We start from the raw sequence: 27,634 nt of genomic DNA, 5'->3' as shown, positions 1-27,634 counted from the left end.
TGGTCTCAGGGTCTTCCCTGCAGGAGTCCTTCACACTCCCTGTGTCCCTCTACACTTTCCTGTGCTTCCCCCCTTTACTATAGCCTCCTGCTGCTCTTTAGAGGGCAATCACCTGGCCCTCTCTCAGGTGTGACACATTCTGTAATCAGGGTTGGCTGGACTCCAACTATGAACCACCTTGTTACAGTGCCCAAATAGTAACCTAGAAACAGCTGGACATTCACAATTTATCTTAGACCACAGAATGTTTCTCTTCAAGTCATTGGTCAAAAATTATTGAACCCTATTGGCTATTCAGCAGCCTGGGTAAAATGAGTTAGTGGTCTCTGTTCAGTTTCTCTTGGTGAAGCATTCTCATTACAAAAGGCACTCTTGCTGGTAGTCTCACCAGACGGCTTAAGGGCAGAAAGAGTGCTAAATTGCAGGTAGTACATTGGCTACAGTGTAGTACATTAGCAGGGTGGCAAAGGAAAGCTGGCACTGCTGCTGTCTATGCTGCACACGCTGTGGTCAGGGGATTTCCTTTCCCAATAATGTTAACGTAGCACCTTCTGTGAGCATTAAATAGACAAGTTAAAAAGGAACCTATTCCTCAACAACTGAGTCTGATTATTCAGTGGTCTGAACCCTGAGTCATTTACACCAATGCAAAGGGTTAAACACTACCCTTTTGATTTTACACCCACTTTACCCCCCTGTGAATGATGACAGAAGGTGCAGGGCAGCCGACCTCCACCCTCTCCACCTAAAATCTTGCTCATGACTGTTCTAGCATTTACAGTAAAGATGAAGAGATCCCATGATGTACACACACCCTCTACTAGCGAGTTAATATAAAAAGTCCCCCACTTCTCTGAGCTGGAGTCAAAGTGGTTGCATCTTTCACTGTCAACTAATTTTAGACGTGCAGTTACATATACTGAAAACACACAGTAAACACACAACAAAAGGGTTTTCAGACTGCACAACAGTGCATCCCAGATTAGAATAAAAAGTGTTGCTAATGAAAGGATTGGGAATTGAACATGAAACAAGGAGTCCAATTAAACAAAAGTCATTTAAGAAATACTTGTCAACAAGTAAGATACTGTAAACAAAATTCCATATTGAAAAGACCTTTCTTGCACTTCTTTAAATATATGATCTTAAAAACAAACAAACTTGTAACAAAAATTCGAGTTTTCCTCTAATCATATTCCTCCGAGAAAGGACCTCATCTTAACTTATGTATGCATTATAGTAGCAGTTCTGATACATTTACAACAAGGAAGATTGAGTCAAAAGTGGTATGGGGATGGGAGGAGAAAAGGGGAACTCCAGAAGCTACTTTGTACTATATTCTTAGTTCATTGCTCTGATATCCACGGACGACACATTTTGGCTGTGTTTTCAAATGAAGCTATCATTAGTCCTGTCACCTACACTCTCAAAAAATGCTCTAGATTTATTTCCCTGAAGAAGCTCAGAGTACTGCTGCTACCTCTCAAATGAATGAAAACAAATTATGGCACTCTTCTGTTATGAAATTTTCAGTACAAGAGATGCAGCTTAGGGTTTACCAACTTTTTGATATTAAAGAACTTCTGTTTTAAATATTTAAAGGGACGTTGCCAGGGTAAATCTCACACGTGGAAGGTGGAAGAAAAATCCAAAATGTTCTTACATATATTTCTTATAGCATCAAGGAATACAAAAAATTGAGACAATTTTAAAAAATACAATTTACTTCTCACTATTTGTGCTGTTTGCTTACTGTTTATCTCTCTTTGTTTGGACAATTAAAATAGTTCAAGTCAGCACATTAGCAGAAGTACATGAATAATAAAGAATAAATACTTTGCACTTATCTGTAGTGCCTTTCAGCTAAGAATCTCAAACCCCTTTGCTAAGGTGGGTTAGTATTATCATCTCCATTCTGTCATGTAAGAACTGAAGGTCAGAGGCAAAGTTAGGTATCGGGCCAAAAAGTTTGCCCACCCCTGTTCTAATCCCAAAGCCTCATTCACCTCAGGTGTTACTCCAGTTCCATGTTGAACACCTTTTAAACTGGAATAGCAAAGTCGTGAATCAAACTCTAGCTACCTGAAACAATGCTTCCATGCTGATTGGGGGATACAAAAATAAAAGGGGGAGATTTTGGTCACAGTTCTTATGGAAGTACTGAGGTTTAGGAGTGAGATCTGAGATATGGGGCGATGTGGTTCATCTTTAGATTATTCCTGTTTCTCAGTAACGTAACTTGGTGCAGACCTGGAGTAAGAGTGGTGAATCAGGTCCCTTGCTCTCAGCTAAAAATATTTGACTACATTGTCTCCTTGAGGACTGTAATCAAGATCCTCCTCTCCACAAATGTGGATAACTTGTTTTTCCCCTTCAGAGATACCAGCTATCTCACAAGCAACCCATACGTTCCATGGTGAGCGTAGGTTGGGCTTAGCCTCTTGTCTCTCATTGCTGCCATTCTATCCCTTTCTTCCATTTTGGGCTTCTTCCCCCCCTCCATTTGTCAAAAGAGCAAGCTGGTGCACATTCTTATAAACCTTTAATTAACAAGCTGAAAAGACATTTTTCTGGCAATGCCTGACCTTTAAGCACTTTGTATGAATTTATCGATACCAGCAGAAACAATAATTTAAAAGGTTATTTTATGAGTGCAGAATAGTTTATAGCAGCACTTTTGTCACGATAAATGAGTTTCTTATTACTACATTTACAGCTCTAAGCATTTTAATAAAAAAGGACCATAAAAGTCGAAGATAACTTCAAATCTCTCCTTTATCTGCAGTCTGTGAGGGTTTCTGGTGACCCCCTGAAATACCTACACTGCTATATACTTCTAGTATGTGAAGGGAGCTGGTAATGGAGAGAAGGTTAAGAATCCTTATTCATCTTACCTGAATTCTTTTGATTTGATATTACAGGTTTAAGCCAGATTTAGGGTCTTTTTTATTGAGAGAAACTTTTAAATACAGACAAACTAATTTACCTTTCACAAATATTTCCTGATATGGCAACCCTTATACTGAGTAGCACTTATCATAGGCTTTTGTGCATGGGAATTCATCACCCTAGCCTATACATAGGGCACAGGGTGGACCCACAATCACTATCCTAGACCCTGGGGTGAAACGGAATCTCAAACCGTATGTCTCCCATATACTGATGTTAATGGATACACATGGTCACAGATCCTACGGTCACATCTCCAGCCTGCTTCAAACCCCCCCTGTGGTGACCTACACAGAACAGAGTCCAGCTTTCTGGCTTTCAGGGAGGGTCTCCTTGCATGACCAGTCCACAGTTGCCCATACAGAGGAACCACAGCAAGTCCATTGAATTGGTGACCTTCTGCAGCCTCTATATCTTGGGTAAATGACACCTAACAGCAGGCTTTAAAGAGGTATTAAGGAATGTAAGCAGCCAAAGAGAGTACTGAAAGGAGCTTATGCACGGGTCCCTAAATTAAATAGAGCTCACTCAGTAATAAAATGACAACTCAAAAAAGCCACAGTAGGACACAACTGACTTAAAAAACAACAACAAAAATCCAGTTGCTCCTATGTAACCAAAGAATGTGCATGGAAAAGGACTAGGAGAAGTTTCCAAGAAAAGTTTGAAAACAAGTCATCTTGTTTTTAATCTAATACAACTGAGATAATTTAGCAAATAGTTGCAACGCTTTCATCTCCACTGCTGCTCTTGTTCTAAACCAATTACTTTCTCAAAGCAATCCATTCTCAAAAGCTTGGGAGATGTAAGCAGAGAGGAAAGGACAAGTGAAAGACAAAAAATATGAAAAGGGAAGCTACACAAGGGAGGGGAGAAAGGAATCAGAGAGATGAACAAAGGCTGAACAAAATAAGATGAAACAAGAGGACAAGCAGCCTGGTGGCAGCCAAGCAGTGCACAGACCTCCAATATGGATGATCAGATTAAGCACCAGGAGCATGTTTTCACCCCAGATATCCACTGTGTGGTCTATTAGAACTCTGTTTAAGCTACTGTGTAGGCTTTTAGGTCTGCGACTGAAACACTGCTATGATCACCACAAACTTCTTTATTTCCATGCTAAATGGTACAACCATTATATTGTAAAGTTTTAAATACATATATTATTAAAAGAGGCTTCAGGTTTTACTCAGTTTGGGGAACACTTATTCATGGAACCATCTCTAACTATTAACTGTGATATTTGCATCCATTATTAAAACTATGGGGCTGATCCTGCATTCACTGTAGAAGCAGAACTGTTGTTGACTTTGAAGGGAGTTTTGGGTGCAAGAAAAACATAGGATCAGGTCCCAAGTGTATAATTATTAGTGGGCATGATTCTCTTCTAAATCCAGAATTATACGAGGGTAAATAACACCACTGAAATCAACAGTTACATCGGTGCAAGAAAAGAATTAGGCCCATTCACTAACAAAGTTAATGACCATTTACTTTTCAAAGCCCTTTGCTACAGTGCATCAATAAAAACATATTTAATTCTATAGCATTTGGGATTGTTATATTTTAGGAAAATAATTTAATATTTGAGCTCTACTGACACTACCTTTTTATATTATTTTCAAACTATTTCATACTGAGTTCAATACTGCAGCAAAAATGCTGTGTTCCTACAATATATTATAGTATCACTAATCTTTTTTTAAAAGTACATATTCATCTCTAAGATCTACTCCTGCTTCCTGTCGCAAACAAGACACCTAGAGCTATTTTTTAAAAATGTTTTTGTCTGTTATATGTTCAATATTGGCGACAACAGTTTTACAGAATGGATTTTTAATGTGGTAGTGACAGGAGAACCGATTGCTATGGCAACAGCGAAGATGAAAATTCTTAACCTGAATGGATATTCACTGAAGTAATTGCAGGTTTTTTACCCATTCTGCATTCATTTTACAACTTGAATGCAACATTCAACCTTGAGCTTGCTTTATATAAATGCCAAGTATTAAATGCAACCTTGGAGTTCATTTGACTTAAAATTTGCTACACCTGACTTCAATGATCGCTCATTGTTTCTAAGCTTGCTACTATACTCTGTTACCATAAACACTTGAATAGCAATTATTTTTTCATACCCTCCATCAGTAAAAACAACATATTTAAGTTCTCTGTGTCGCATACACACAAATATATTTTCTTTCTTTTCAGCAACCATAAAGATATTTAGTGTATATTTGGTATATGGACTGTAGTTTGACTGGGACTTCACAGAAATTTAAGAAACTCTGGTCCAATTTTTTTTTTAGAAGCCTAGAAGTAATTGCTGTTTTCCCTTTTTGTTTTATCTCACACCAGCATTTTGGTAGGTCATGCTCTCTCACAAATTGAATTCACAATCTTGTAAATATGTTTGTATTTGTTGTGATACATGTGTTTACTCAGAGGCTCAGTGTGCCCTATTGCTGGAACTAGAGGTGCTGTCGCACCGCCTGGCTTGAAGTAGTAATAACAACCCAAATACATGGTTTCCGCCTTTGGCGCCTCCACTATAAATATTGTTCCAGCACCACCGCCCTATTGCATTATTTTGTAGTTTGAAGAATTAAAAAAAAAGACAGGAAATGCTCTTGGGATTTCATGGATCACAAAAATACAAGCGGCAGAGGGGAGTAAAATGTGTCAGAAAATTTCTCTAACCTGCAAACGGGCAGGGAAGGCAATATTGGTTCTCCTGAATGCTTACATTTTTCTAGACACTATAGATATCCACCCATTATACCAGTTCTGTGGAGTCAGGGCTCCTGAAGCTTTGGGAGGGTATATGGAGCCACGGGTGGGAGAGGCCCTTAGTTGCTGCTGGTAGTGAGATCAGCAATAATTCCCTACCTTCACCTGACCTCTCAGGCATGGAATGGGAAGTTTAGGGCACAGGCTAAATAAATGCAGTGTGTGTGTGTGGGGGGGGGGTGGGGGGGGTGTTAGCCAATGGCAGCAAAACTCAGAAAGGTGGGACTCAGGAGACCAGCATGGAAGGTCTACTAGACCATCCTGAGGAGTTACCTGGGATCTGTAAAGTTGTCTTCTGCCTTCCTCTTGGATCCTCAGGGTTGGTAGGCCACACCCTTTAATTTTCCTTCCTACCTCCCCACATCTCCCTTTCTAAGGAAAGAATAAGGCAGAAACTCAAAGAACTCTCTTATCAGTTTTAGCCCTGCCTAAACTTTTCCCTAGGAATGCAGCATGTGGGCCAAGAATTGTAGACAGCATTCTGTCAAAGGAGAGATGCTAAGAAAGGTCCATAAGCTTCTTGGGTTTCACAGTCACAAAGGATGCCTTTTACTTCAGGAGTAAATGATTATACCACATCTGTATTAAACCACTGCTTCCCTCTCGCCTATTAAACTTAAACTCTCCATGAAGTCCTTTACTGTTTAGTCCTTCTCTTTTAAGAGGAAGGACTAATGTTATTAAAGGGAATGAGCTAACGCTTTGCTCAAAGAAATTAAGCAGGACCCCGACTACTAACCTCATATTTGGCTATACTGAACCACATTAGCCTGCACATATTTGGTCTGCAATTTGAAGCTTTGCACAGAAATCAAACTTAATTAACTAAGTCTCCACTTCCTGAGCAAATGAATGCAGTCTCACTGAGTTGCAAGTACAACATGCAGCAGCTGTGATTACACCTATAGTCTCTTGCTCAGCTGATTCCTAAGAGATTTGCTGTTTAACTACTAAACTGTTCCAGTTTTTTAATGAATAATGGCCTCAGATTATTTCCTCTTTGTTCACAGATTTTGTGGCAACTGTTTTGAAATAAGGAAACACACATATACAGTACGTATAGTGGATCTGATTTTGCCCTACAATCCATCTCTAGAGACAGCTTAGCCCTGCATAGTTGAATCTGGGGTGTAGGACAGACTCTGTAGTAGCTCCTATGCCACCATTTCCCCTCTGCCACCACTGGCCAGGGGGGTCACTAGGGGAAGGGGCTGTAGTCAAAGCTTCTTTATGTCCTGTATATCTCCATCCACAGGTATAGCCCAAGAGGGCTGTTGCCAGCAACCATAAATAAAAATAGCCTTCAGGTTGCTCTAATTCAGTGGTTTTCAAACTTTTTAGGTTGCGTATCCCTTTCCAAATAATGTAGTCTACACATACCCCCATTTGAGAAAGGGTCCTAATATAGCTAGGTTTTGATTGCCAAATCTTACTAAATAAAGTGCGTTGTCCAACACTACTGATGAGAGCTTGTGTAACCCAGTTTGAAAACCACTGCTCTAATTTATACCACCCATTGGCCAGACAGCCACAGGACAGGCACAAAAGTGGCTTAAAGTTACATGTGCAGCCCCCTGCTTTGGTTTTCATTAGCCATTCCCCATCCATTCTGGAGATTGGGAACATAAACACAAGAGTCTTGGGATGGAGCAATGGGAACTAGCCTAAACTATATCCTATACCTATAGATGTGAAAAATATTAAAACTGCAGCATTAAAATTACCAAAGTTCAGGAAACACAGAAATTAAAATTTCCCAAAGCAAAGTTAATTTCGTAATGCAACAAATCCTCTATGCTTCATAGAAAAATCGCTTTTACAAAATATCCAGTAATATACTAAGCTACCCAGCTAACAACAACAAAATACAGCAGACTGCTTTGGTACAATTTGGCTGAATTACATTACTGTTGAATCCTTAACTTTTGTATTTCCAGGCTCTGACTGCAACTGTCCAACAACACTGAAGTAATAGTTACTGAGGCCTGGTCTACACTGGTGTGTGTGTGTGGGGGGGGGGATATCGATCTAAGATATGCAACTTCAGCTACAAGAATAGTGTAGCTGAAGTCGACGTATCTTAGATCAACTTAGAATCACTTACTTCGCGTCCTCGCGGCACAGGATCGACGGCCGCTGCTCCCCCGTCGACTCCGCTTCCACCTCTCGCCCTGGTGGAGTTCCGGAGTCGACGGCAGAGTGATCGGGGATCGATTTATTGCGTCTAATGTAGATAGATCGGCGGGTACCGATGTACCCGATCTGGCGGGTAGTGAAGACATGGCCTCAGTGTACTTACTTTTTCTTTAAAGAAGTGAATTTCATTACTGCAGAGCCAGTTAGCTTTAAAAGCTTATAAACTCTGCAGAATTTAACTCCAGATCTAGTTAAATTAACTGAATGAGAGCTCAGCAAAAATGGGGCTGCAAGATTGTGGAGCTTTGTGCAGGGAGCAAGCATGCTTCACCACAAAATAAAATAAAATTCATTTCAGAGTTATAAGCACGTGAAAATGGGCATAATTGAGCCTCAGTTTCCCAGTTGTCCCAGGGACAAAAGCAAGAAACCCTCTGGCTAATAAGGAAGAAAAAGTAAGTCTCTCCTACTGTACTTCCTAACCTACTGCATTTATTTTAGGCCATTAGCAGAACAACCCAAACAAAACATAAAACCCACCACAGGCTCCTCTATGTCATTTCCCAGACCCACCATTTAACTGCAGCAGTTATAAGAAAAATGTAAAAAGTCCAAAATACAGCATCATCCCCTTTCTCTACTACCTGGGCAAGGTCGGCTTTAATGGTTCCTAGCTGACAGGTTAACAAGGCCCACCTGCCAAAACAAATTCATTTGTTTAACTCCTGATGGTCCTAGATAAACCCCTACAGAACAGGCAGGTGTATTAGGATATCTTTCCAGGGACTAGCACTGGGGCATTCTCAACACAAAAGGATTCCTTCCCTGAATGCTGAAGGACCAATGAATCCTGTGAAGAGGGGATATAATGGAAACTATTTTGCAACCTTAACTATAGCAATTGCTACTGAGTCACCACTATAGCAAATAATTTTGGTCACACTTTATATTAAGGGTTTTTATTTATAAATCGTTTATAAAGGTTTAATACATTATTAATAGATGTTTCAATAAATGGTTAATCAACTGGTAGAGTCTAATAGGTCAGTAAGTGGCTTAGAACCATACATTCTATTGACACACTTGTAGCCACCTCTACCACATATTAATGTCTGTAACATACTTATTACATAAGCATTTATAAATTATTTAATTATATTCACTACTATATAATAATTTCTAAACTATTTATAAATGTATCCTTAGTATAAAACGTGACTATAATTTCTGCTTTTTTGGGGATCTAATTTCAAAATCAACACCAAGGTCTCATCATGCATTCCTCACTCAAGACAAACTACTAATAATTTCAACTGAAAGTTTTCCTCAAATAATGAGGACTGGGCTAGACCTTGAATTTGCTCTGGGTTTTACATAAAAAGCTAGCCTTATTCCATATGTCCCTGCCTAGCCCATGCTTTACAGCATATTCAATTAGGTCCCAGTCCTACAAACTCTTGTGCACATGAGTAACTTTACACATAAGTAGTCCCATTGACTTCAGTGGGACTATATATATATGTAACCTTAAGCAAGTGCTTAAGTGTTCGCAGAATCAAGAACCTAAATTTGCTATAACTGAAGGAGATTAGGAGAAAATATTTTCTCTGTTTTCAGTGTATTTATTTTGTGAATTAGATCAGACTAGACAGATAGTAATCTTCCTGTATGGTCAGTCATTCACTTTCCTTTTTTAGGCTCCAATAGTGCAATGAGATCCACAAACACAGAACCCTTCACCTCCTCAAAGCCTCACTGAATTCAATGGGTATGTCTACACTGCATCTGGGAGCGAACCTCCCAGCCCAGATGCACAGACATTCTAGCAAGGCTCATGCTAGCACGAGCTCCACTAGCATGAGTCTGTGGACCTGAGCTGGGAGGCTTGCTCCCAGATGCAGTGTAGACAGGGCCGTCTCCAGTTACCAGCGAAGGAAGCAGATGCTTGGGGCGGCCAACAGAAAGGGGCGGAACTCTGTCAGTTATTGGGGCGGCACATCCGGGTCTTCAGCGGCAATTCAGCGGCGGGTCTTTCATTCACTCCCTTTCACTTCGGCGGCACTTCAGCAGCAGCTCAATTGGGTTTTGGTTTTTTTCCCCACACTGCCTGGGGTGGCAAAAAAGCTGGAGCCGGTCCTGAGTGCAGACATACCCAGTGTGGCTCCTCATAGATTCATGCTGGGGTCCTTCTGCACAGAGCTCATTGCAGGATCTGGGCCTAAATTTTATGGGTGTTTCCTACTGCAAAAAGGGGAGATAAAAGGTGTTTTTTATTTTTAATTGGACAATAGGATGATAAATCCACAGTAACTGGCAGGGGGATTTAAGAGCAGATTCAGTACCTGAAACTATTGTTAATTTTTGTTTATTAAACTGACATTTCAAGCTGATGGTGCCACTTTAAGGTCAGGGATCATACCATCCCATTGACTTTTACTCAGAAAAACTGATGACAGGACATGGTCCATGGTTTTCAATTTTATTCCACCTGCAAAACTGAAAATTCTATATATTCTATTTTTTTTTTGCAATTTTAGTTTTTAAAAAAATTGAAAAATGAGAAAAAAAGATTGAGAAAATGCTTAAAAATTGGGTTTTTTTTGTAATATAACATTTTCTAATTACAGCTACAGCCAAGTAAACCTGTTTACAGTCAGCTGTTAAATGGTGGTAAAAGTATTACTGATGTGATTACATAGTCCTTGACCAAATTCTGCTATCAACTACTTTGGTGTAAATACAGCATAACTCTACTTGACTTCAACAGAGTTACACCAGATGTACACACATGACATATAGAGGAATTTGCCCCATCATGTGTGACTAGTGAAAAACATTGTGACATGTAATTCATTAACATACAGCGAAAGAGAAGGCAGAAAATCAAGAAGCAGGATAATTCAAGTCTAAGTAATAATTTGTCAAGTTAGAAAGAATTCTTGGACTCTGGCCAGATGAGTCAGGATTTGATCTTCTATCTCTCAACCCTTGAGAACAAAGCATAAACATTTTGAGCCATTACATTATCTACTTTACCTTTAAAGCCCACATTTACAATGCAGATAAAGCAAAACACTAGAAGTCCCATCTGTTCATGGTGGTTGTTGTGGTTTTTTTTAATCATACCAACAAATGTAGCTAACATAAAATATTAAAAGTTACACAGTTTGATGGAATACAAATTATTTCAACTTTTAACACTGCTATGTATTTTGAAAAGAGGGCTACAAGAGAAGGTAAATGCAGTAATGTTACATTACAAATTAGACTCTGTAAGATCTTGGACAGAGTAGTGGGATTCTAATTGGGCAATCTCTAATTGATTATAGCCTATGGTCTTCTAAAACTTTGCCTTCCAGCATCCCTGCCAAACTTCTACAGGCTTCTCAGCACTATTATGCTAGAATAGCCGTCTTTTTAATGTTTCTTTCCTTTTTGTTTAATGAATGTATTGATCCTTGAAAGAGAAATGCAGATCACATTAGATTAAGTGGTTTTTTACATAACTAAGGGATAATAAGAGTGCAGGTAAGGAGAATTTAAATCACCACTGCCACACTTCAGCAAACTTTAGAAAATAAAACACAGAATATTTTAGAAAATATATGTTACCTGAACCTTATCAACTATCATGTAGTCTTTGGCATCATCTTTTCTATCACTGCTAGTTCAATGATCTTGAATTTAAAATTAAAGCTGTCTCCAATATAACCAATCTCCTGTTGTTGCTTGATTCAATGAGCAAGACAACAATCAAGTGTTTGTAATATCACAATCCATCACCATGGATGCAAATTTTCATGATACAGACACTGGATTGTGGTTTTGTTTAATAAAAGCAAACACAAGTAATAGGCTAAGCAAAAAGAAGTTACAGGAAAAAGTTGTTTAATAAGGATCTTGCTAAGAAAAACAAATGGTTTCCATTAACTTCATGTCTTTTATAAAATAAGTTGGTATGTTTGAATGTCTTATGGTCCATGAATCCTAAGATAAAGAAGGATTCAAAATTTGAATACAGAGCTAGATTCTTGCCTTCAATGGGCAAAGCTCCAAAGGCAACATTTGGCCAAAGAATGAAAAGGACCATTTTATTATCTATGCACTTCAAGGACACAGGCCACAACCCGCAAAGCAATTAAACATGTGTTTAACTTTAAGCACATGAGTAGACACACTGACTTCAATGAGACCACTGACATGTTTAAAGTTGAGATAACATAAGGGTTAAGAGCCATTACCTCTCTTTCTATAAAGGAAAGTAAATAATTTGTTTCAGTGCTCATTTATTTTAGGTTGATCTTGTCATTCACCTACAATTGAATTAGGTATGGTCTTAACAACAATCAAACAGATAAGCACCCCCCAAAATAATAATCAAGTTTTTGATTCTCCCCTCACCAAAAATAAATAGCTCCCATTGGTGTCAATGGCATTTACTCCTTTCCAGTGGGGGAAAGAATTGGGTCCCAAATCAGCACTTTAGGCAAGATTTTCCATAACTGGCTCTAAACTAGGATAACCTGAGAGACTAAATCTCAAAACAGCAAAGCCCTTAAGCATTCCTTTAATTTTAAGCACATGATTAATCACACTGAAATCAGCAGACCACTCACATACTTAAAGTTAAACACGCGATTAAGTGCTTTGCTGGATTGCAGCCTATCTTCCTGATCCCGCTCTCACTGAAGTCAGTGGTAAAACTCCCACTGATTTCAATAGGAAATTCTGCAGTTCTTCATCAAGTATAATTTCCATTGACACCAAAGGGAGCTAGGAGTTATGCTCAATTTAGGACTACAGAATTTGGCCTCATTTACTGAAAAACCTGATACTGAAGCCTGTTTGTAAAAAGTTCAAGAATTTTTACTTGCCTTACATTACATCGTACCTGATGCATATTTAAAGGGGGAATTTCAGTTTTCATACTAATTCAATACTAATTCAATTCGGGTGAAATTCACCTCAGTCCAAAAGGGCCAACACAAGTCCTTTGCATCTTCAGGGTTTAAGTGCCATTTAAAGTTTGCTCTCTGCACAGGAGTGAGTTGAATGGGAGCAAGATCAAGCCCCATAGTAAAAGCAAGTAAACCCAACACCCCACAGTTAGGTAAGAGGAACAGACCCAAGATAAAAAATAATTAATTAGTAGATAGTCCTTCCCTTCCCTCATTGCTGCAATTTTATAGACAATAGGTATGCAAGTATAAGAAAGCACACAGCCGCTTACTAACACTCTCTCCTTTTCACATACACAAAATGAAATACATTTGACGAGTCACTGATTCTTTTAAAAAGTTGGACGAATTAGGGTGGTTACATTTGATATCAGTTCAGTCTCTGCAACTCACATTGACCAGCAAAGCAGAAATCCTGCCCACATCACAAAAGACACTGAAAGTAAGCAATACCTAATCCCTCTTCCTCAAGAGCTACTGAATGTAGGATAAATAGAAACAACAAATAGAAATATATATTATTAAACAGCAGGCAACCATGAAAATAATCCTTACGTAGACACCGATAGAATGCTTGTGGATGAATATATGCAATGGGCTAGATCCTCCGGTGGTGTAAACTGGTGTGCAGTTTTGCTACAATTGATGGAATTTTGCTGATTCTCACCAGGTGACAGATATTCTCTTATACACACACATTTTTAATTGGCTATTGTGTAGAAATTTAAATTGAGTTTATAAAATGGTTGTGATACAAAGAAAAAATAACTGAACTAACATCAATAACTGCTAATAAATATTAATATAACATCACCACCACTTTAACTGCAGTGTGAAACCAGTTTATTATACACAGATGAAATCAAATTGCTGCCTTTATTACTGTCAGGAATGACTTCTAAGATATTTCCATAAACTACTTGAGTATTCATCAGCACTGTGTATTTACAACATACAATCTCTCTCTCTCTCTCTGCTATTTTTATACAAAATAATTTAAGAGCAGTATTTTCTGGTATAGTTTTCCAATTAATTTAAATATACACTCAAATATACAGTTAGAGCGCGTGCTTTACAGCCATACCCATTGCCAGTGCTTTACATAGCAAAGCAGTTCTAAGAGCTACAGGAAATGTTATCATGTTTGTGCTTTCAACATGAACATTGGCATCCTGAAAGATGATGAATAAGTAGTCTGCAGTCCAATAATATATGCCTGGAGTCATGCATTCAAGTTCATATGAATCACTCCACTGCCCCACAACCTCCACCGATAATAAAAAAATCTACCTTTTGACAATAAATAGAACTAAGACAGTTGGCAGTATTCCAAAGTCTTTCATTTTCTAAAGTGCTGCCTTTATTAAAGTAATAGTGCATGTAGGATAAGTGGATGTTTTTATGTATCCTGTAATTTAGAAAACCTAAGACATTATTTTTTCCCTGATCATCTTGCATTATTACAAACTGCACTTCAGCCAAGAACCACACAGTTCTCAAATATTCTATCCATCCCCTTCCATTCTTGCGCCACAGTTTTAAATAGAACTAACTTGAAAATTCTGACATTTTCAGGAATGCTTGCCTGGTAATTTACACGAGGCACAGACAGCCTCCAATTACAATGAAACAGCTACAGTATATTATCATTTTTTAGAGCATTTTTTGGTTTTCTAAAGTAAATCAAAGCTCTCCTTGGGGTTTTTCAAAACAATAATGAGCTATAAACTCAAAGCATTTGAACAAAAGACTGTGAACTTTGTTATGTGGATGATCTTTTATATATATCTAGTTATATAGATATATAAAAAATACCACACACACTTCCTGGGAAGAACACAATAAGAAAATTTGCTCATTTCTCCCCTACATTTTCTTGCTCAAGTTATTTGTAGATTAAAACAGCTCTCTCTGGTTACAATCTGAGTCCATTCCTGCATGCCCTGTGCACTGGAAGTCCCACTGACTTCACTGGCAATTGTGGCTGTGTATGGAACGCAGAATTGGGCCTAATCAGTCTTTATTCAATCCTTGATGTTAATGGGAGTTTTACTTGAGTAAAGACTGTAGGATATGGTCCTCCAAGGGCTATGTAAATACATCACTGACCCTCCCTTCCCCACCCTCGAAATGCAGACTGGGAAAAGCATAAGACCATACACCTTGGATATACTGACCAGATAGGCCTGTCTGGGGTATTTAAAAGGAAGCCATTTATAGTAAGGAACCAAAAGTGATTATTCTGAATCTGACATTTAAATGTCCTATCAACAGCAACTAGCATTGCTGACTGGTTTAATTAACTTGAAGGATATAATCTTATGCTATATAGAAAAAATACATATTTTAAAGTGTCATTTCATTATACAGTATAGATCAGAGGTGTGGGGCCTAATCCTGTCCTCAGGTCCATATATGTAAATCTGAAGTAAATTCATTGACTTCATCAGATTAATCTGCATTTACGCTGATGTGAACGCAGGCAGAATCTGACATAAGTACTCTATAATCCATTATCTTAAATCACCATGCTCTTTTCAGCTTTCTGTTAAGACAGTGGGGAAGGAATTTGAATTATGGAGTTACGGAATTTTGTCCTGGTTCAATAGGGTTTAAGATCAACATCACAACAAATGTTCTTTTTCATTTGTTTCATTGGGTAATTTCCCACCCCCACCCTTATAGGGCTAGCTCAGTGGTTTGAGCTTTGGCCTGATAAACCCAGGGTTGTGAGCTCAATCCTTGAGGGGGCCACTTAGGGATATGGAGCAAAAATTGGGGATTGGTCCTGCTTTGAGCAGGGGGTTGGACTAGATGACCTCCTGAGGTCCCTTCCAACCCTATATTCTATGATTCTATGATTTACTTTAATGCTCCTCAAACATGACATGGGAACACATTTGCATTAAAGTTATCAAGGTGACTGTTGACACAAGGGACTGAAGATGCGATATTGAATCTTTCCATTCTAGGACAACTATCTGAAGGGGGGTTCCAAAGAGGATGGAGCTAGGCTGTTCTCAGTGGCGGCAGATGACAGAACAAGGAGCAATGGTCTCAAGTTGCAGTGGGGGAGGTCTAGGTTGGATATTAGGAAAAACTATTTCACTAGGAGGGTGGTGAAGCACTGGAATGGATTACCTAGGGAGGTGGTTCGGACATCCCTTAGGAGAAGATCTATAAATAGAAAATCTCTATGTCCTAGCGAGGATGAGAGGATGGAAAATGATAAAATACAGGCAGGGTCTGATCAGAAACAGTCAAATAAAAACGAGTCCCATTCAATTACATCGTGTAATGGCAGACAGCTAAAAGGAGACAAGTTTTTAAAGTGCTTATATACCAATGCTAGAAGTCTAAATAATAAAACGGGTGAACTAGAGTGCCTCGTATTAAATGAGGATATAGATATAATAGACATCACAGAAACTTGATGGAATAAGGATAATCAATAATAAGGAATCAGTAATACCAGGGCACAAAATATACCGGAAGGACGGAACAGGTCGTGCTGGTGGGGAAGTGACATTATATGTGAAAGAAAGTGTAAAATCAAATGAAGTAAAAATCGTAAATGAATCAAACTGTACCATAGAATCTCTATGGACAGAAAGTGCATGCGCTAATAATACGAATATAGTGGTAGGGATATATTACCGACCACCTGACCAGGATGGTGATAGTGACTGTGAAATGGCTATTAAAAGAAAAAACTCAATAATAATAATGGGTATATATTGACTGGGTACATATGTACATATTGACTGGGTACATGTCACGTCAGGATGGGATGCAGAGATAAAGTTTCTTGACACCTTACATGACTGCTTCTTGGAGCTGCTGGTCCTGGAACCCACCAGAGGAGAGGCAATTCTTGATTTAGTCCTAAGTGGAGCACAGGATCAGGTCCAAGAGGTGAATATAGCTGGACCGCTTGGTAATAGTGACCATAATATAATTAAATTAAATATCCCTGTGGCAAGAAAAACACCACAGCGGCCCAACACTGTAGCATTTAATTTCAGAAATGGGAACTACACAAAAATGGGGAGGTTAGTTAAACAGAAATTAAAGGGTACGGTGCCAAAAGTGAAATCTCTGCAAGCTGTGTGGAAACTTTTTAAAGACGCCATAATAGAGGCTCAACTTAAATGTATACCCCAAATTAAAAAACATAGTAAGAGAACCAAAAAAGAGCCACCGTGGCTAAACAAGAAAGTAAAAGAAGCAGTGAGAGGCAAAAAGGCATTCTTTAAAAAGTGGAAGTTAAATCCTAGTGAGGAAAATAGAAAGGAGCATAAACTCTGGCAAATGAAGTGTAAAAATAAAATTAGGAAGGCCAAAAAAGCATTTGAGGAACAGTTAGCCAAAGACTCAAAACGTAATAGCAATTTTTTTTAAGTACATCAGAAGCAGGAAGCCTGCTAAACAACCGTGGGGCCACTGGACAATAGAGGTGCTAAAGGAGCATTCAAGGACGATAAGGCCATTGCGGAGAAACTAAATGAATTCTTTGCATCGGTCTTCTCAGCTGAGGATGTGAGGGAGATTCCCAAACCTGAGCCATTCTTTTTAGGTGACAGATCTGAGGAACTGTCCCAGATTGAGGTGTCATTAGAAGAGGTTTTGGAACAAATCGATAAATTAAACAGCAATAAGTCACCAGGACCAGATGGTATTCACCCAAGAGTTCTGAAGGAACTCAAAAGTGAAATTGCAGAACTACTAACTGTAGTCTGTAACCTATCATTTAAATCAGCTTCTGTACCAGATGACTGGAGGATAGCTAACGTGACACCAATTTTTAAAACGGCTCCAGAGGTGATCCCAGCAATTACAGGCTTGTAAGCCTGACGTCAGTACCGGGCAAACTGGTTGAAACTATAATCAAGAACAATATTGTCAGACATATAGATGAACATAATTTGTTGAGGAAGAGTCAACATGGTTTTAGTAAAGGGAAATCATGTTTCACCAATGTACTAGAATTCTTTGAGGGGGTCAACAAGCATGTGGACCAAGGGGATCCAGTGCATTTAGTGTACTTAGATTTCAGAAAGCCTTTGACAAGGTCCCTCACCAAAGGCTCTTACGCAAAGTAAGCTGACATGGGATAAGAGGGAAGGTGCTCTCATGGACTGGTAACTGGTTAAAAGTTAGGAAACAAAGGGTAGGTATAAATGGCCAGTTTTCAGAATGGAGAGAGGTAAACAGTGGTGTCCCTCAGGGGTCTGTTCTGGGACCAGTACTATTCAACATATTCATAAATGATCTGGAAAAAGGGGTAAACAGTGAGGTGGCAAAATCTGCAGATGATACAAAATACTAAAGATAGTTAAGACCCAGGCAGACTGCGAAGAGCTACAAAAGGATCTCTCAAAACTGGGTGACTGGGCAACAAAATGGCATATGAAATTTAATGTTGATAAATGCCAAGTAATGCACATTGGAAAGCATAATCCTAACTATACATATACAGTGATGGGGTCTAAATTAGCTGTTATCACTCAAGAAAGAGATCCTGGAGTCACTGTGGATAGTTCGCTGAAAACATCCACTCAATGTGAAGTGGCAGTCAAAAAAAGCAAATAGAATGCTGGGAATAATTAAGAAAGGGATAGATAATAGGACAGAAAATGGCATGTTGCCTCTATATAAATCCATGGTTCGGCCACATCTTGAATACTGTGTGCAGATGTGGTTGCCCCATCTCAAAAAAGATATATTGGAATTGGAAAAGGTTCAGAAAAGGGCAACAAAAATGATTAGGGGTATGGAAAGGCTTCCATATGAGGAGAGATTAATAAGACTGGGACTTTTCATCTTGGAAAAGAGACGGCTAAGGGGAGATATGATTGAAGTCTAAAAAATCATGACTGGTGTAGAGAAAGTAGATAAGGAAGTGTTCTTTACTACTTCTCATAACACAAGAACTAGGGGTCACCAAATGAAATTAGTAGGCAGCAAGTTTAAAACAAATAAAAGGAAGTATTTCTTCACACAACATACAGTCAACCTGTGGAACTCCTTGCCAGAGAATGTTGTAAAGGCCAAGACCATAACAAGGTTCAAAAAAGAACTAGATAAATTCATGGAGGATAGGTCCATCAATGGCTGTTAGCCAGGATGGGCAGAAATGGTGTCCCTAGCCTCTGTTTACCAGAAGCTGGGAATGAGCAACAGGGGATGGATCACTTGATGATTACCTGTTCTGTTCATTCCCTCTGAAGCACCTGGCACTGACCACTGTCAGAAGACAGGATACTGGGCTAGATGGACATTTGGTCTGACCTAGTAGGGCCATTCTTATGTTCTGGATTCTCCATCCTTAGAGGTTTTTAAGGCCCAGTTTGACAAAGCTATGGCTGGAATGATTTAATTGGGATTGGTCCTGCTTGAGCACGGAGTTGGACTAGATGACCTCCTGAGGTCTCTTCCAATCCTATGATTCTATGATTGGAATCCAGTCCTGATCAGTACTGACCAGTCATCTTTCCACTGGATACCTGTTGGGTTACTACTATGAAATTATTTCAGTGCCAAAGTCCTGTTCCTAATGGACAATGGTGTCCTCATCACAACAAGCACCTTGTGGGCAGTCTCAGCAGATAGAATCAGCATAGTCCAACAGACAGGGCACAAGACTGGGATTCATGAGATGTGGCTATGTTGTGTGACCTTGGGCAAGTCACTTCACCTGTCAGTGCCTCAGATTCCCCTCCCAGCTTGCCTTCTCTATTTATATTGTAAGCTCGTTGGTGTAGTAACTGTCTCTAACTATGTGTTTTGTATCACCAGCATAATAGGATCCAGAGAAGAAGGATGGTTCCTGTGGTTAGGGTGCTAGCTGGGGACTCAGGAGATCTGGGTTCAATTCCGTGTTGCCCCAAACTTCCTGTGTGACCTCTGCAAGACAACTAGTCTCTCTGTGCTGCTGTGAAACAGGATATAATAGTAATAGAGTTTGGTAATGATTAATCCCTTAAAGATTGTGAGGTGCTCAGATTCTGTAGTGATGGGTGCCATATAAGTAAACTGTACATTGGCCATATAACTTAGATAAATCTCAGTTGGAACCTCTAGGTACTTCTGTAATAGAAATAATAAATAATCATAACAGTGTAAAGGGCAAGAAGGCTGAACTACTGGCTTAGGCCAATACGTGGGTTTCCAATCACAGTGGAGGTACATTGAGAGAGAACAGAGTGGAGAAGCTTGTGTGGGGGAGAAAGAAACTTATCTCTAGAGCGCTCAATCCATCATCTTTCATCAAATTCATTTTCAAAAAAAGATTAAAATTACTCCCTTCAGACACTGCAAAACCCGAATAACTTCCCCATGATTATGTTATTACTAATCTGTAACGCAACTGGAATGAAGCAGTATAGTTTCCTTTACTGTTGCATTGTTAAAGCAGAAAAATATCACACTCATCTAGGATTATTTTTATTCTGAAGAGTAAGAAAATCACTTATTATCCCTAAACTCTGCTAGATTAAGGAATAATGGTGTGATCCACAAAGGTTCTTATGTACCTGAATCTCATATTTAGGCTCCACTGCAACCCACCAAACTCCCACTTGGCTGTCTCCTAACCCTATAGGTACCTAAACTCACTCTGGTGCCTAAATTTTATAGCAAAAGTTCTCTAGGCATCTAAATTCTGGCTCTGACCATGCACACTGTTGCCTTACCCTAGGCACCCAGACACCTCTCTCTCATCTAAGTCACAGAGTGATTCACAAACCAAGGGAGACAGGTGTACAGCTGCCTAAATCAAGTGCAGGGGCCCAATCCGGCAGAGGTGCTCAGAGGGCAACTACTGGATTGGCCCCCTCAGGCGAATTCACAGGAAGAGGAGGAGGAGGCTTTCCCTTATAAACTTTAGCCAAGTGACTAGAGTACTCATCCAAGACATGGGAGACCCCTCATTCAAGGTCCCCTATCCTCCACCTTTCCTGGTTTGAGGATCAGAATCAGACACAGAAATCTTCCTGCTGGCCAAACTCCAAAAGAGGGGCAGGACTTAGCACACACCCCTCTTGTCAGCATCTCCCATGGGCTAGCTTAGGCAGCTGCCTCCTAGCATGCTGACTTTGTGGATCACATTCTGAGGTGCCTATCTCTCCCCAATCTTTGTATAGGAAGCCTAGGCTTTGTGGATCATAGTGTTGTTCCTATGGTTCTCTAGGTGCAACACTCAGGCCTTTTCTACACTACAGGGAAAAGTTGATCGAAGCTATGCAATTGGAGTTACTTGAATAGCATAACTCAAGTTGATGTATCTTAGATCTACTTACCGCGGGGTCCACACTACGCGATGTCGATGGGAGACGTTCTCCTGTCGACTCCCCTTACTCTTCTCGATCCGGTGGAGTACAGGAGTCGACGGGAGAGCCATCTGTGGTCAATTTAGCGGGTCTTCACTAGACCCACTAAATTAACCGCTGATGCATTGATCGCCGCACTTCGATCCCCAGGTAAGTGTAGACAAGCCCTCAGCATCCCAAACCCTAAGGCAGTGCCTTTTTGGATCTGGGTCTACATGACCCTAGAGAGTAAAGAATGTAGCAGCTGCCACTCTTCACCAAAGACAAAATTCACCCTAGGACAATTAAAAATGTAGGCCCCAACCCTGTGAGTAACTGTGTACAAAAAACAACTCCTGAGCCCATGTGGAGACCTGTCTAGTCATTGGGGCCTGCCCACATGTAATCGCATGCAGGGTTTGGGGCCCTACCAGGAAGTGCATGTCTTCCCTCTCTCCTGCCCAAATTCCTCCCCCTACGATGTCCACCTACATTTCAAAGAAACAAAGGACAACTATATGAAGAGTATCCCACTGTGTTGTTATAATCATAAAAAAGTCATTTGTGTTACTGTCAAGGTTCCTTCCCGACTCTGAACTCTAGGGTACAGATGTGGGGACCTGCATGAAAAACCCCCTAAGCTTATTTTTACCGGCTTAGGTTAAAACTTCCCCAAGGTACAAACTATTTTACCTTTTGTCCCTGGACTTTATTGCTGCCACCACCAAGCGTCTAACAAATATAACAGGGAAAGAGCCCACTTGGAAACGTCTTTCCCCCCAAAATTCCCCCAAGCCCTACACCCTCTTTCCTGGGGAAGGCTTGATAAAAATCCTCACCAATTTGCATAGGTGAACACAGACCTAAACCCTTGGATCTTAAGAACAATGAAAAGAAAGCGATCAGGTTGTTAAAAGAAGAATTTTAATTGAAGAAAAAGGAAAAGAATCACCTACGTAAAATCAGGATGGTAAATACCTTACAGGGTAATCAGATTCAAAACATAGAGAATCCCTCTAGGCAAAACCTTAAGTTACAAAAAGACACAAAAACAGGAATATACATTCCATTCAGCACAACTTATTTTATCAGCCATTCAAACAAAACAGAATCTAACACACATCTAACTAGATTGCTTATTAACCCTTTACAGGAGTTCTGACCTGCATGCCTGCTCTGGTCCCGGCAAAAGCAACACACAGACAGACAGAGAGAACCCTTTGTTTTCCCCCCTCCAGCTTTGAAAGTACCTTATCTCCTCATGGGTCATTTTGGTCAGGTGCCAGCGAGGTTATCTTTAGCTTCTTAACCCTTTACAGGTGAAAGGGTTTTTTCCTCTGCCAGGAGGGATTTAAAGGTGGTTAGCCCTCCCTTTATATTTATGACAGTTGCAGTGCACGATTTTTTACATGATTAGCACATAAACATATTTTCTTAATCTGATTAAATGCTTCTTAGCAGACATTTAGCACCAAAGGATGTTCTTTACAATACCATCAATTTCACTAGTATGCATCAAACAATATACCTAACGGCGTCTGACCAGTATTAAAGTTGATTTAAGAAATAATAACCATTTTAAAAATTACTTCCTATTGCTGAATAAATTATTCTAAAAGTTAACCCACACATAGCAAATGGCTTGCACATGCAGAAGAACTAAGTTCTTCAAGTTTGGTGGCCAAATTTTCAGATAGATGCCACAAACTAACACCTGTAAAGTGTGTATGAACATCCACCTACACAAACACAAGCCCCATTTTTCTGAACAAACTAGGTAACAGTGTGCCTGTCTAAACCCAAAACAAGAATACAATATGACCTAAGGTTGTACCACAAACTAGTGAGAAAAGCATAAAAATTCAAAGTTAAGACAAAGTCAGGTGACGCAGTGTGTTAGTGTATCAGATTTTCACCTCTGGAAAATGGAGTTCAAATTTAGCCTTTGGAAATATCTGACAGTTTGATGGTCTCATTTAATTAAGCTGTGAACAATGATCCGCGTTATATGATTTTAACATGACTGACAGATTCTGCTGAAGAAGAAAAACTCAGAATGGAATAGAAGGAGATCTTGCAGGATCAGGACTAAGATACCTGGTAGATCTACATTGTAAAGATTGCCATGAACTTAAAAGCTGACTTGGTGACTATGTGCGCTTGTGTGTGATAAATTAAGAGGTGTGGGGTAGATCCTTTTATGGACACCCAGCCAGACAGTTAGCTATAAAATCCCTGTTAGTAGCTGTTCTCTACTTGCTTTACCTGTAAAGGGTTAAAAAGTCCATAGATAAAAGGAAACGAGTGGGCACCTGACCAAAAGAGCCAATGGGAAGGCTAGTACTTTTTAAAATTGGGAAAAAAATTCTCCTTTGTCTGTCTGTGTTGTTCTCCCGGAGAGCAGAGACAGGGCTGGAACTATGTTGTAAGGGCTTGGGACAGGTTCGAAAAATTATCAGATCATACCTAGAAACTACTCATTTGAAACCCCTGATATGTAAGTAGATCAGGAAATGTCCAGGACAGTGGTTCCCAAACTTGTTCCACTTGAACCACTGGTCTAGGAAGACGGGATTAGGTTTATCTCTTTTATTTCTTTATGGCTTGTGGACTCCTCTGTGCTAACCCCAGGTGCTTTTGTTTTGCTTGTAACCTTTAAGCTGGGCCTCAAGAAAGCTATTCTTGATTCTTAATTTTTGTACTTGCTCTTTTTAGATCTAGCAATAGCCTGAGTTTTCAGATGTATTTTTTTTCTTTTCTTTTCTTTTTTTTTTTAAATAAAATGTACCTTTTATAAGAACCAGATTGGGGTTTTGCGTTTTAAGAGGTATGGGCATATGTTGTTTAATTAGCTGGTGGCAACAGCTGATTTCCTTTGTTTTCTTTCTCAGCTCTTCCCCAGGGGGAGGGGAGGTGAAAGGTCTTGAGGGTACCCCATAGGAAGGAATTCCCAAGTGCACCTTCCTGGGCCCTCAAAGGGGTTTTTGCACTTGGGTGGTGGAAGCACCTACCCATCCAAAGTTAGGGAGAAGCTGTAACTTTGGGAGTTTAATACAAGTATGGAGTGGCCAGTATTAATTTTTAGAATCCTTGTGGGCCCCTACCTTCTGCACTCAAAGTGCCAGAGTGGGGAATCAGCCATGACAGTGTGTCAGCAATTGTGTTTGTAGGCACTAATACTGTGTGGAGGGATGGGGTCTATTGTCTTGCTGGGATGTTTTCTAAGCATTGTGCAGAGTGGTAGGGGCAGAGTCCCACCCTGTGAGCAGCCTTAGACTGGGACTGCTGTGAAGAGCCAGCTCCTTAGGGCAGCGGCTGAATGTTCCTGCAGCCAACTTCTCTAATTCTCGATATCCTTGCGAGTTACAATAGGTGCATGAGGAGCATACAGCATATATTACCAGGGCAAGAGCTAATTCTGGCGGCAAAGGGGTTTAATGACGGGGCTACTCAGAAGACCTTTCCCCCCACCTCTCTGTGGCTCTTAAGAAATGGCTAGGTGATTTGTCCAATTGTATTTTTCCCTCCCTCCACTTGCAGCGCTTGCGATCCCAAGAGCTGTCTGCTCCTCCTGTTCTCCCATCAGCCAAGAGTTTTTATGCTTCTCCCACATTAGCTGCTGAGATCCCCTCTGGCCTAAAACCTGGCTGTTTAGAGGAGGTTGCAAAGGAGGAATTTTCTCTTACTTGATGCAATGTTCCACCACAGCAGATGGGACACTATTAGCTTTCTATCTACTGTGCCTCATGCCTGACCAGCAAAATAAGCCCAGCCCCTGCTTTCAAACCAAAAGTGGAGGCAAGACTAGGAAACAGAAATAAAATGAACAAATTGAGGGGCTTACTCTAAAATCTGTTAATCTATGATACTTATATGGCCCCCCATTACTTTGGAATAAATTGTATACTAAATCTCTAGTCTAAAGAATCTTTTAAAGGTTATTGTGCACATATTTATCTAGACAGTTTTAAGTAGATTTTGTTTCTCTGACAATCAATAATGTCTCTAAATCATTTTAAAATATATTGGGAAAACCAGGGCCTATGATGGAAGTGCTGACACATGGCCGTGCAAACAGACATGTTATAATGAATGTACTTATATTTAATCCTATCTATATTTAAAAATTGCATGTCTAGGTTGAAAGGGGTCTTTTTATCGTTTTATGCCCCATTTTTTCTGCTGAGTTTCATTTAGCATTTCATCCCCTTTAGATACCACTCAAGATGACCATGCATGCATGCTGATCCCCTTAAATGATTTCCAGCAGAAACCAATGTTCAGAAACTCATAGCATTATATTTCATGCCCTTGCCCTTTCCCATATTTTGCAGACACAGAGGGAAAAACTGCACTATGCCAGTAATCTCATTTACTGCTATCAGCTTGCCTCCCTAACCCAGGCAGCAGAAGGCTGTCATTATACCCCATCTCACAATCTTTGTACATTTCAAAAGAAAATCTGCTTTTCAGAGCCATTAAAAAAAGGAAGTAGTCATTGGTTACTCTACCAATAGTGACACCCTCAAGTGAGGCTCTAACATTGGTAACTAAGGTGTGTGTTATTGCTATTGATCTAAAATTCCTACTCTGGAACAGAATCAAAATTTCTGCATGTAAAACAAGAATAGACCTTTTTCTAGGCTTTTCTGACTGGAGAAAAAAAGAATCATAGAACAATTTAATTCTGTTAGAGAAGTGGCAATCATTCACACTAACCAAGGTCCAAAGGTAACTTACATTTTTATATATTCATTTTTAATATTTGTAACTGTTTTTATTCATGCCTGTCAACTATATTTTATTCAAAGGGATGTAAATACTACAGTATTAAGTGTATCTCCTGAGTGCTACACAGCCTTGCTATTGTATAGCTTTCTATTACTGTAAATTTTTGACAAATCAGAAATGCAGAATCATACAACTAAAGTTGTAAGAAACTTTGTACAGTGAAGGCCACTTAGCAAGAGCTCAAACACAGTGAAGCAAATGCAAGTCCCAAATGTAGGGCAATGTTCCCATTGCTATTCTGGTTACAGCAAACCTCAGCTTGAAATGAAATTGTTCTAGAAAGAAAAATAAATAACTATGGGACAAATACTGGTTTGGAAGATCATAGAGCAAGTGAACACTCCCTGTCAGCACAGAACAGAGTTCCATAGGGCTGCTCTGCACAGGGAAACACAATGGGATCTGGTATGGAAGATGGGCAGGGCCAACCTTCCCTTTGAAGGGGGATGCAGGCAGCCCTGGGGTTATTGTAGCTGCTACAAGTCTTACCAGGAAAGATTCTTCCCTTCTAAGAACCCTAGGTCCTGCCAGAGGTGACCAGTTCACAAGCCCACTACTCAAAGGCTATGTCTACATTTATGGCAATGTGTAGAGTGTTTATACCCTGCTAGCATGGGTATAAATGGCAGTTGTAGACAGCGAGACACACTTTAGGCAAGTAGAGTGCCCTACACACGTGACCCTGCAGGCTCTCCATGACCAAACAGTGCCTCTCACGTCTACACTGCTACTTATAGCAGTGAAGGGTCCTGCTGACTCCTATCTCCTGAAACCTTTCCCTGGTGAAGTGAAAGTCTCCAGCAGCAGGTAAGGGCTCTCGCAGTGGGGAGCAGCCAGACCCTTTCCCTGCTGCCAGAGCCTGTTAACTCTATTAAAGTCAATGATGTTGTACGAGAATAAACAAGGGAAGGATTTAGTTCCCAAGGTGGACTGACATGCTCTCCCATTTGCTAATCAGTGAGTTAACTCAACTGGGTTTGTTGTCTTTCAATATGCGAAGTGATGGGCATTCTCTCCACAGCATTTGTGGTGATGCTCCACAGCCCATAGACTTCAGAGAGTTTCAGACTTTCCAGCATCACTTTTGTTTTACACGTGCCTTCAATTATAGTTTGACTCTCGAAGGATATCTCCTCTAGTTCACATTTTATTCTTCTCTCACCCTGGTAAGAGACTCTAAGAGTAGCCTTTGCTGGGATTGTAATGGGTAAGGAGAGGTCAGGGTATGGGAATAGACATTCCTGATAACCTTTTGTGCAGAAAGGAATTTTGTAGCTGCAGACCCCACTGCTCTCCCACTCTTCACAGGGACTGACTGGGTCCTCACTCTAGCCTGGAGTCTGTTGACTTATAAGAGCGAAGGGTAATAACTCACATCCTTATCTCACCAGGTTTAAAGCACAGACTTTGCATTTACTGTTTTTCTCTTATCTGAGGCTTTGTTAGTGTCATTTCACCCTGTTTTGATATGCTTTTATTGGCGTAAGAATTCCCACAATGTGATTTGTTTGGTTTTTGGACGTGAGGATGCTTCTAGTGACCAGGCCAGGTTTCTCTCTTGTTCTGCAAACTCTTCCTTAACATCTGTGCAGTGTTTCAATTAAATGAACGCTATGGGAAAACCTACCAACTGCCCTGAGAGTACAACAAACAGCGTGGCAGCATGTCAGCTCATATACATTTTGTTTCTGCTTGTTTCTC

General features: G+C 40.0%; 1 protein-coding gene across 17 annotated transcripts in view; it reads right to left on the bottom strand.

Moving 5' to 3' along the window:
• The window catches only part of PHF21B (PHD finger protein 21B), a 206,892-nt gene that overhangs the window by 48,470 nt on the left and 130,788 nt on the right, over window positions 1-27,634 (bottom strand). The gene's annotated exons all lie outside the window — the stretch shown is intronic.

Source organism: Chelonia mydas, chromosome 1 (assembly GCF_015237465.2).
Source record: "Chelonia mydas isolate rCheMyd1 chromosome 1, rCheMyd1.pri.v2, whole genome shotgun sequence".
Classification (NCBI taxonomy): Eukaryota; Metazoa; Chordata; order Testudines; family Cheloniidae; genus Chelonia; species Chelonia mydas.
Note: the sequence above shows the minus strand (reverse complement) of the source record. Positions and strands in the feature narration are given on the sequence as shown.